The 13,273-nt window shown below is 27.4% G+C and overlaps 1 protein-coding gene across 2 annotated transcripts in view; it reads left to right on the top strand.

The window, feature by feature from the left end:
- LOC132923174 (protein outspread-like) overlaps positions 1-13,273 on the top strand; it is an 86,211-nt gene that overhangs the window by 1,346 nt on the left and 71,592 nt on the right. The gene's annotated exons all lie outside the window — the stretch shown is intronic.

Consider the following 13,273-nt stretch of genomic DNA (forward strand, 5'->3'; position numbering starts at 1 on the left):
AACTGTAATTTCATAAACATATCTAAGCATATTTGTTGAGTTTGTAAAATATATTTTATTTTATACATGACAATTTTGAAATTTAGATTACTGATATAGTTCTAATGGGACAAATTGTTAACAATTTCTCGTTGGAGTTTCGTATAACGGGTAGATCCACAAGTTATTAGGCCACTGGCTAGACGTGTTCGCATATTTCTTGGTGAAAAACACGGCAATTTTTTTTACGCCTGACTAATATCTTCTCAATTCATACGATTATAAATACTGACTTCGAGATAAGAGAGTATACTGTATTCATGTTTCTGCAGAATATGAAGAAACCGGTTTTTTCAACGTTGGTTTCCTCCATGTGTACTTCAAAACTGTTTTTAGATCGACAAAACCTTGTATACATACCACTGGCGCTATTATGTTGGGCCAATCAAAATTGTTCAGATATCATTAGCTTAAACCGACCATCATCAACACTACCTATAATGATAGTGTGTTTTCGACAGGTAGTAGTATATAATCTTATGTTGTAAACTTGTAACTTGTTGTATTAGTTGACTGTTTTCTCGATTATAAATGGATTTTATATGAGAACCAATTGGTGAATCCCGTTAAGTTTATAAAATGATACAACTGACGTAACTTGAAACGTCACATTTGTTAAAAAAAATCTCTGTGAAGGGTTTCTTTATCGATTTCACCAATTTGAAATTCAATAACGACTTCGCGATTATGATTTCATTAATTAATATTGAAATGAAAGAGAAAGTCTATTGTTTTCCACATTCGTAACATATAACTACGATGTCATTTTTTCGGTTTCGCTTGAACATTAAACAATAATTAATCGCGTCGGATTACAACTAGAAAGTCTGGTAGTGAAGTTCGGACTTCGGTTTAGTTCAAAATTGGCATGAAAAATAAATAATTTCTGGTGCTATATTATGTTAGTACTAACACTACCAAGTACCAACAGTACACATAGCGTGTATACTGTACGCGTTTAAAATGTAATTCAATATTTTTACGCAATTATACTTTTTTTCTTTTGTCTATGAAATTTATTTGAGCTTGGTTATTTTTTAAGACATTTTTCTAAGCCATATCATATAATTTCGGGTATAATTTATAATTTATATATAGTAAGTACACTTCCACAAACTCTCAACATTTGAAAGCATTTAAAGTATTTTATTGAAATATAGATGATAACTATTTAATATATATTTAAGTTTATTCGTGCTTGGCTTTTTCAGTCCGAAACTAATATTTTAATTAAGATTGTAATATGTTATCAATAATTAGAAAATTGAGAAAGCATTCACGTTGAACGGGTCAGGCTAACTTTTTTTCTTCTTCGTTGTTGGTGGTTGTATTGAGTAACTATTTTTTATTCCTTACTCTACGTGAAAATTGAAATGCACGGATTTATGTAATTTAAATCAAACTAAATGACAAGGTAGAAGAAAAAACGAAATTGTTAAAACAATAATAACTGTTATTACTAAACTGATGAAGGCGATTTCGGTTTTATGCAACCCAGATTCTCCGGAAACAATGAGATTTTACTTTCCACTCTTATATTGATGTAAATTTGCGTGCAAAATATTTTAGTTATGAATAGCATATTATTATTTAAAAAGTAAAACACTGTTTTATTTCGATGATATCTTTTAGAATATTAGTAGTAATATAAATCACGTTGAAAAAAATATTTAGGTACCGTTATAAGAATATAACTTAATTTAATATTGATTTATCCTTGTTGATTATGTTATTAATCATTTATAATTGTATACCTAGTATTGTTTTTATAATATCCATGTTGAGATATAATTTGATAGATTAAATAAATAAATGATTAATTGAATCTAGAAGTATTTTTACACTCACGCACAATGGCCTTGGTACCTTACATGTTTATTACATGATAATATTGATGGTTAAATCTTTCATGAAAATATTATCGAAGCTTGAGTATCTTACCATACAAAGATACAGGAATAATTAACTACTATTTTGTTTCTAATCATTTATTGGTAAAATAAATATAACAGAACGCTATTGTTAAAAAATAAAAAAAATACAGTACCTATATCTTGAGATTATATAACAATCTGAATTCACATTAAAAATTACTTCATTGTACGCACATACAATTATGAGAATGTATTGTTCAATACCAATATACTAATTTAGTTTTGTGTTTACTACGCATTTCATTTTAAATTACTTAAATTTTCAAATTATTTGTATTTTATAATTAAAGATTTATTTTTGGTAGTATAATTTTTATATTATTTTGATTATTAATATAATAGTTGTCTATAGACCATAATTGTAATTGTATTTCTTACTGGTGGTAGAAAAAAAAACTCTGATGATTAAACATTCAAGTAACTCAACTATAAACATTGGTGATTCGTTAGTTAAACTGTCAAACCATGAAATTAGAATTATATAGTGACATAATAATTTAAACTTGAGAAAATAAAAGTGTAGATTTATGAAGTAAAAAAAAAAACAAAAAATGTTTTATTTTTTAGGTCTAATCTCATGTGAGGAGGAAAATATTTTTAAATTTATCTTTAGATATATATATTCTTGGATATTTATTGTGTACGTATCCTTATATCGGAATTATATTAATATTATATTACAATATAAATTCTCATAAATATACCAAATACTAATATATAAGTTTGTTAAAGAAGTTTACATTTTAATATTAAATTTAATTAGAATTAAATCTAATTAACCCATAACAAATTTAAATTATGAACTGTTTTATTATAATGATATTTTTTGTTTATGTATTTCTCCATGTTTTTCGATTATTAAATAACATCATCGTTATTATTTTGTAATAATGAATAACAATCTGATGATATTCTTTATATATTTATAAGTAATTTATATTAATATATTAATTTTTGACATATTCTACATAGAATTCCGTATTAAATATTTTGAAATTTAAATGTTAGAAAGGGGTAATATTATGCTGAAGCACTTATATTTTGTTAGTATTACATAATGTACAATAAATCATTATTTAATTCTTGTGAATAGATTTACTCAAATGGCCACACTTCTATTATTATTGTTTTGAATTTGATCTCCCATGGTCATACATAGTCATTACCATTATTAGTCTATTTTTGTTTTCTTCAATAAAGGTGATAATATTATGGGCATATAAAACTGTTGACAAGTGCGAAAAATATTCGCTGATAGTCCTCTAAAAAAAAGTAGGTTAGGTCACTCTTATTTAGAAAATATTGAAAAAAATGCCCAACATCAACGAGGAAAGAACAAGGTACAAATTTAGTAAAGAGAAATCAAACCAGACATTGAATAGGAAACCCATAACGGGTCAGAACTAGTAGATCTGTCGATCCGTCTGTCTGTTGCGTTGTCGTCATTCAGTAGAACAGACCACTGCGACACTGCATCAGTTGTTTGTTGTCATCGTATTCGCAGTGCGCGTACCGGTATCTGAAATCGGTTTCGTGATGTATACAGATCATCTCCGGAAAATGCGCACAATGTATAGTAACGCAAACTCCACCAATAGTGTCTTATTTTATTTTTCCTCGAAGAGATGATTACCTTTATAACATCTATATACTATATTCTGTGAAGAATACATAATACAAATATAATAGCAGCAAATAAATAATAACTACATATATATCAATTATTATAACACTATTTATTTATCATATTATATTAAGCTTTAAAAAAAATAAAATTTAAAATATCTAAGTTGTTGAATTGATCATATTACTACCTAACTATACGTATTTCCCGATTTTCAGATAAAAAAAAGCTACACGTTAGGCATATTTTTATAATACATTAATACGATGTACAAATTATTAAAAATTATTAATAATTGTTGTATTTAAAATTTAATAATATTGTTGGACGGTTCAATTTCTGAATGCATGTATATAGGTACATATTATGTATATTGTATACAGTATAATACTATTTAATGATAAATAAATTTTATGATCTATTATTTCGTTTAAAAATCTTTTAAATAATATTAATGACACCCTAACCTTACGACAGTATTCCATATGATGATATAAGGATAAATTAAATATTTTTGCCGATATTAATTATTTAATTTTGAATTAAATAAAATAAATCTACTGGGCGGAGGTATATTGCTAGTTACTACAATATGTTTTTCAATTCGTTTTAATATTTTATATTAATTTACATTAAAAATTGTGTAATATTATATACATAAACAGCAAAATTGTCTATCGTAATACATTTTGACACCACTCTTATATAGATGTATATTGTGTACCTATATTATAATGTATTTTTAACGTATATACTTCATTTTATAACTAACATTCAGTACTTCGTAACAATGTATAAAATGTACAAATTATTTATACGGCTATACGCAAGACTATGTATAATGTATAAGACTTTATCTGTTATTTTATTAGAGTTCTGTTTGTGGGTATTTTTTTTGCATAGTTAATTTTTCACGGGCGACGTGTGAAGAAGTGGGAGGATAAAATATGGTATTATGTGCATGCTGAGGGAGAGGCCTATATTATTCAGATGTGTTTAAAGTTGCGAAACATGCTGGCTGTTTATTAATTAAACTCGTGACACAGTTAAGATAATATTTTAATATCTTAAAAAATGCTTGATAGATTTTCATTATTTTTTTTTTGTTTTTAAAATGTAGAATTTCGTTTATGAAATCAACTTAAGCTATATACTCCGGTCACTAGGTCTTAGAGGGTCATACACGTGACCTGGTTCGCCATGCATGTGTCGTTAATTTATAATGCTAAATAATAAATAATTTGATGGTGTTTCCCCCTTTTCAGTACATTATAGAGTATAGTTCATTTAAATCGTGTTCTTACAATTTCAAACTAACAACATTAGGTTGCAACATTACACTATTTTGACCATACTTAGATTCAATTATATGATTTCAGCAATAGATTATCAATATTGGAATAGATATTTTGAAGAAAGTTAATAATCTCAAATGCTCTAAAACTATAAATATTATTACGGTTATATAATATTGGAATATTGATTTGTACATTTAAGCTTAAAAAGTGAAGCAGTTATATTTACTTAAGATTTTCAAGTTACACCGATGTCACATCTTGAATCCACACATTTTGTTTTCACCTTAATCAAACTAATTAATATCTATAGCTCTAGTGAAACTGTATTATTGAAGTACTTACCTAACTATACCTATATACTTAATAAACGTAATAGGGTGATAGTTTAGATGATCTGAGGCTTAGATTCTAAGCAGTGAACCAACGTTTTGCGGAGTATCTTTGTGCAATTTTATTTTGTTTATAAATATTTTATAAAAGTGTTTAAAGTGTTTAAACACTTATATAGGGTATAAGTGTTATAACTCATAATTAACTAATTAAACTAGTTAGAAATTTGATTTTTAAACATTAAAATTCTACGAAAGATATTCTGCTTCAGAAAATAAAATACTAAATGTAAGTGGTTATTAAAAAAATTAGAAATAGATAAATATAATTCTTTTTTAAGTGTTATTTGTAATGAATTACAATTATCTAAAAAAATAACTTTTTGTTAAAATAATTAGTATTAATTATTGTTAAAAACATCACTCAATATGATGTCTATGTATTGTTACTTGAAGTATTTTTCCTAATTTTCTATTATTTAATACAGTTATGAAAATAACTGCTTATAATACTATTAATTTTGATTTATGAATAACTTGTATAAGTGCTTGTTTCTTTTCCATAGTTATGTTAAATTTAAAAAAAATTGTTCTGTTACCTATATTTTAAACAATAATTGAAATAAAAAATATTTATTTTATCCGTTTTTATATTAGAAATATAATTAGGTTGGTTACTCTGACGTTACTATACTCATATAATATAGTATGATAAACTTAATTTGAAGAAATATATTTTCCGCAACAACACCATTCTATAAAAATATTCATTTAAAATATTAAAAAATAAAAAAAATAGATATTACGATTCACCTTAGAGATCATAATGATATAGCTGTATGTTTTATTAAGAATACGTAGTTTCTTTTATTCGTTTAGCTATATATGCATGTAATATTTCTCCTCTTATGAAATTATATATATATATATATTTATAATGTATGTGTTGAGTGGTCTAGTTATAGGAATAAATCGCTTTAACGAAAAATCAAAAACTGCAACGTGAATTAATATTATCTTTATATTGTTTATATTGGTTGTTAGTTTTTATGAAACATTTGTCCCATATGTATTGTACTATAGCGTACATTTTTAATCATACTTGCGTGATATTTAAAATACTCGTACGTAACGAAAATAATCATGTTTTGATTAATATGAAACTGCTTAACTTAAAATACGGAAGTATACTAAAAAAGCATGCGCAGTACTTGCACTATACGAAGAGAATTTATACACCTAAATATTGTGTATAATGTACATATATATATATATATACATACAGTTTATAATTTATTTAATACCTATACCATTGATTAAATATACTTATATACCTACTTGTATATTTAATCAATACCTATAATTCGATATTCTACGAGTGGTCGAGTAGTTTTCAGAGATTTGATCATAATTTTTTTCTTTACATCTCGGAAAAACATGGTCTAAAATTTAGAATCTAAATAATTAACTAACTATGTGAATTATTATGTAGATCTACGCAAATAATAAATATTATAAATAATTATTAATTATTATGCATTGTCTGCTGTATTTTTTTCGTCTACATTTTAGATCATAGATTTGTTATGGAATTTGTATGTAATAATTAAATTCCTTAACAGGTGAGTTCTAGAATGTGCGTCGTTCGGTGATCTAATAATAAATTACATATTATACTAGTGTCTGACTGTATTGTGGAAACGCTGATAGAGAATTTTGATAATGTCAAAACACAAAAATCAATAACTTATTATGCTGTTTAATGGACAAGATTACGTAACGTCGAAGGGACATAGCTCGTTGGCACCCCTTTCCTTCAGAGTTCAGGGGTTGATGTGAGTCACATTTTTATGCAAAACCAGCCCGGCCATCTTTTTTATTCGTCATATATTATTACCACGAGTCAAACTAAAATATTGACAATTTTAGCTGGGGTCTCCCTCTCACACGATTGTCAAATTAATTGGACGTTGCAATTTATATGAGATATTTTGTATTCAATTTTTTTCCACGTTTCAATGTTTAACCTCTCCAGTTTTTTAAATACGTACAAATATATTTTAATATACTCTATACTATACTGTGGACTGTGGTACACTGGTACAGTGGTACTGCACATTGGTGTTTAACACCTACCGATGTATGATGGTTATTTAAGCTGCGCACATTATCCGGGATATTGTTATTATATAATGTATAGTTTTAGGAACCAAACACGTTATCAAAGACTGTATTTGTTGAGTATATGGTGAAATATCGCGACTTAATACCTAAGACTAAGGTAATAATGTAATAATGTAATATTCGTTTACACTATATTATATTATACAGTATTACAGACTCCTTCCTCGAGTCGATGATAATCCTCGACTATATAACCTCTGTAATAGGACCACCTCGGCGCACGATCGCTGTTGTCAGACGGACATCATGTGGAAAAACACACGCAATATCCGTAGCTGCACTGCTGCAGGTATTCAGAACTCGCGCTCGCGATAAGAGGCGGCGGCTATTGTGCGATGGACGGACGCGTGGAGGAGTATAATATAGAGTCTGAATGGGAAAAACAAGAAAATCGCGCGGGATCGCGTATACCGTTGTACCGCTCGTCATATATATATATAATATACCTGTGTATATATTATATACACAAACACCGACCCACATGTGACCACAAACGAGTCACACCCGTTTAACTGTACTTTACATGTGCCCGTCGTAATTATTGGGTCTGTTGTGTTGTCGTTATTCTATTATTTTTTTCTTTACCATTCTTTTCCTTTTTTTTTCGATCGATTTGCATTGTTCTTTTGCATGTGGATTGTAAGTCTGGTTTAAGTTGGGCGGCGAATTATGCGGTATAATATCTATATATTATATTATATTCGTATTTACGATTGCAGCTCTTGATCGCGTTCGTGGAAGACTGTAGAATGTCACGCTAGTATATACGTCATATTATCACAGAATAGATTAAATAGATTTAATAGATTTAATCTATTCTGTGGTCATATTATAGTATTATACTCTTATGTGATAAGTAATAACGAACGCATATTATTACAAGAAACACGATTACATATAATATTACCTATAATAATCCAACGTTAAAAATTTACGGACAATTTTTACTTTTACATATTACCTATATTTTTACAAAATGTCATTTGTTAGTACAATTTTAACTTGTCTTAATTTTTTTTGTGTATTTTTTTTTTAATTAATTGGTATAAAATACAACAGTTAAAATAATATAAACATACTGTGTACAGTTATTGTGATTAATATATTGGTACCTATGCAAAAAGAAACCTTAACGAACATTTTCTAATAATTGTATTATAAAAAAATAAAATACTGCTTACGTCACATCAGAGTCTGCGTATGTTTAAAAACAACGATATAAAAAAATATTACGTCTATATAATACTTACTTTTGTTGTAATTCAATCAATAACATTGGAATTTTTTGTTTAGTATATACTCGTAATATTATATAAAATATAATTTTATTATTATTTAATATTTTGCAAGATAATAGATTAATACATATGTCTATGGACTATATTATATTGTACCTACTGTAGGCGTGACTATATACATAATATCTGTGTAGGTATAGGTATTATAAGATGTGTAATTAATGTTCAAAATTACTTTTTGATTAAGTTGAGTCGTCTAAAAATTGTTAGACTTTACGTTAAATTTATAACACAAGATACTATAATAATTATCACTCAACGTCCCAATGCCGTCTATATTAAAATCTGTCGTAATTTATTTAATAGTATTCATAGATTAGTACATTTTTCATTTTACGGCTGTAAAAAAAATTGCATGTAAATTGCAATTATAATTTTAAACGATGTACCTACGTTTGTATCTTATTTTTCTGACAAATGATTATTTAATAATCTGTATAAAATATTATGTAATAATTCTTATCTTTTGCTTATTGCATTAAATAAGTACATATAATAAATTTCTATTCCGAAAAATTATAAGATTATTATAAGGTATAAGTAAAATTGCAGAGACGAGATGATTCGTATCTATATCCTATACGCATAATAAGTTTTAATGTTTAGTGTTTATGTTCTTAAAAAAAATACCACTTTTAAAATGCAGTCCTTATAGGTATGGTTAATACTTCATATATTATACTGTAATAATATATTATATTATATTGTAGTAGAACGCGAACGATGCATTATTCTTGTTATTTTCTTGGCGTCTTCACCCTGCACGCGTATATAATATGTACACACACATACACACTTATACATATATAATTATTGTTTTTGACGCCAGTAGAGCGGTTCCCGGAGGAGCCAAAGGTAAGAAAAAAAAAATAAAATTCCAATTAAACCCGTCGCCGCCGAACTTACTTGGTGTGCATGCACAGTCCACTACACCACACTGCCGCCGCCGACGACGACGACGAGTTGGAAATATTATCATATGCAAACCATGTAATTATCATCATCGAAATGCTTAGAATGCCATTACATATACACACACACGCGCGCGCGCGCGCGTAAATTATCAAGCGTTAAATAAACGCACCTATATACATGTATATCGTTTAAATAGATTGTTGGCGGAGAATTGCTATATAAAATAAAAGGAAAAAAGTAATGCCGCCGTTGACTATTCACCTATCTAGGTATAATAATAATAATAATAATATATATATATATATAACTGCGGGTGTTGCAGTCAACGTAGGTCAGTTATTATAATCACTTCGGTGGTATGTATAATAAATTCTAAAGATATTATTTTAATTCGTATACAAAATTAATATCTATCTATCTACCTATAGTATTATTATATGAATGTAAACGGTATAGAACAGCCGGTAACAATCAGTTTATTATAATTTATAATACAGTATTTATGCGATCGGCAGAGCAGTGTTCATGGGGATATCACAATATTTATTATATACCGCAGACGTTAACTATTTTTTCTTTTAATGTTCCGTCCCACACCGGACACTCTTCCTTTTCGTGTTTATTTATTTTTTAAATCACCACTATAGCTCAGTGCGCTTTTAGTTGTGTAAAATATAACGGGTTCCCCGTCGGCCGATCGACGCAACGAGTATAATATAAGTATACATGTACGCCGCCGTACGGCATCATCAGAGATTACACTGCGTTTTTCTCAACGTAGTGTCGTATATTTATTGATATTTTATTTGAATAATAATAATAGTGCACAAGTAGTATTCGGACTTATGGCTTATCTTGTCCGTGTGCAACGCACACATATGCAAGCGTCTTAATGATAGGCGTGAGTGGTGAGGAGATAATATTGAGAACACGTTTGAGAAGTGTTAGTATGTGCAAGTTTCTTGACGTAAAATAGAATATAATAATAATCGTTTTACAATCGGAGGTAGTTGGGTTGATGACGACTCTATATTATAATACGAGAAAATCACGCGAGGTGAAACTCGTAAAATGTAGATTTTAGTACAAGTTTCTCAACCCTAGTCAGACTTAATATATTGTGTATACTATACCTATAGCTACAAACGACCATGACTACACGTATAGTAGAAATCTTATCGGTTTTATCGGATTTAATGACCATTGAGAGGTAAAGAGTGCTATCACATAAAATAATATTTTTTTTAAGGCGCTGTGTCCTATATAATCAAGATTTAAAATATATATGAACTTAAATGTTTGTAAATATTTTACATCATAATATCGAATTATTTTTATATTTTAATCTATGTTTTGTTTTATTCGTATAATATGTTTGAATATGATGTATTTTTATAATTTTTTTCTTTTTATCGTGTACAATTTCATAAAAATATTGCATTAATATCTGTTTATTTACTGTTATATGTATTTAGAATCTTACATTAGATATCTGAATCAAAGATTTTCAAGATTCATTAAGATCTTTAGAATTTAAAATTAAATTAAATTTCTTTCTTTTTATTATTAATCATATTATATAATTCAATAACTCTCTATTTCCAACACAAGCTCTGCTTAAAGGAGATAGATAATCGAAAATTTTATCTTTAAAAATTAATTTATTGTATATTTTTTCTTTTCGATCAATAAAAAAAAAAATATGTATATAAATATAATAATTAACAGTTATTAATTAGAATTTATTATATGCATTATATTATAAACTTAATATATTATATAATAATTTAAAATTAAATAAATCAAGCTACAGTAAAGATATGAATTATTTTAATAAATTATCTTATAGGATGAGTTCGAATCTGCATTGTCATAAGAACTACACTTGCGTACTTATCAAGCCATTTTAAAGTTTTTAATGGATCGAAACTGTTAAAAATCAGTGATATTGCATATAACTATAAAACCAACTTCTTTTATTGATTTAAGTGGTACAACATTGTGTGATCATTTTAAATATGAATTCTTATTTCTTATTATGATATTCTTAATTTTATTTTTTTATTTACGAAATTTAATGTGCATTTGTTAAAAATTCTTTAATCAAATTCCATAAACGCGTTATTTTATGTATTAGATAAGTAGATACTTCATAAATATAGTTATTTTAATTTTATTATAATATACGAGTATAATATGATAGTACTGTTTGACTAGCCGACTATAGGTACAGCATTATGACTATAATATAATAATAAATAGTGAAAATATTGTAAGTTATGAGAATACGCACGTATATTTTTTTTTATATATATTGTGCTTTTTGAATTCAAAATTAAAATTGTCAAGCCTACTATTCATTAAATATTGAATATGATATACATATAACAATTTGCTTAATATAATTTCTATAATATGTAGGTACTCTTACATTATGATGTTATTCATTGGTTAACTAAAACTCTTAATTATTAGTTATTACTACTTTTAAAAATATTGTTACAATTACCTATTGATTTAAAAAAATGTTAAATTTATGTCTGAACAATATATATTTTATATAAATATCTACCATGCTATTGTTTATCATTACATTCGACAATGATCAGTAGCGTATTTAGGAATAGAAGGAGGTTCCCATAATTTTTCTAAAACAAATTATGTGGAACTTCGTTGTTGACGACTAATTCGTTTGTAATCTAAATTCATCGCATATGTATCGCATTATGGTGTGTTCTTAATCAGTCGTACTTGTCTTTTTTGTTATGATGGAAATCCACAAAGCCACCGACAGTCCTCTATAATAATAATATTATTAATACAATATACTATTGCCTGTACTTACACACGTATTTCTCAGTCCACGTACATTCGCCGCTGCTACGAAAGAACTTGGAGCGACGAGAGCAAAACACTTATCACACATCGTTTGACCGACGCGCGTTACTGTAGGTCAAGGTCGCCGAACATTATTAACACGATGTGTGAGAACTATCGTTGTCACACTAGGCGGGTGTAATGTGACTTTAATATTTTTCCTACTTTACGGTTCATGTTTATATAATCATACGACTCTCCTCAATCAGCTTCGTTTATATATGGTAAAATTCGGAAATAGACACAATACGCACATCGTATATATGTACATATAGAAATAGAAATAAAATAATAATTAATATTATATAATACGTTAAGTTTACGCACATAATATATAATATACCCCTCCCCCCTCAAAGGCTGTTAGCGAGGTATGTATTTTAAATATGCAGGTACAGCTGATAGGCTTGGGGAACTACGGGTAGGGAAATGTTTGTAATAATTACGTTTAAAATCTCATAGACTTCCGTTATTATAATATATAAAACGAGTGCAGTCATAGCTCTATGCACCGAACACGCTGCAATATTACTGCCATGATTAGGCTGGTCTAATAGTTCGTAGAATGTACATTTTAAAACAATTTTTACGTAGATCATACATTTACTCTCAGCACCTATTTTACTTTATTTTGCATTATTATTATGATACATACAAATTTCTTGGTGATTGTACATTGTGTTTGACTGAATTCGATTAACGCAAGTTATGACCACATACTTAAACAGTTAACTGCTTTTTTACGTCGAAAATAATAATTAATCTTGGATCGATT

This window comes from Rhopalosiphum padi, chromosome 2, assembly GCF_020882245.1.
Source record: "Rhopalosiphum padi isolate XX-2018 chromosome 2, ASM2088224v1, whole genome shotgun sequence".
Taxonomy (NCBI): Eukaryota; Metazoa; Arthropoda; class Insecta; order Hemiptera; family Aphididae; genus Rhopalosiphum; species Rhopalosiphum padi.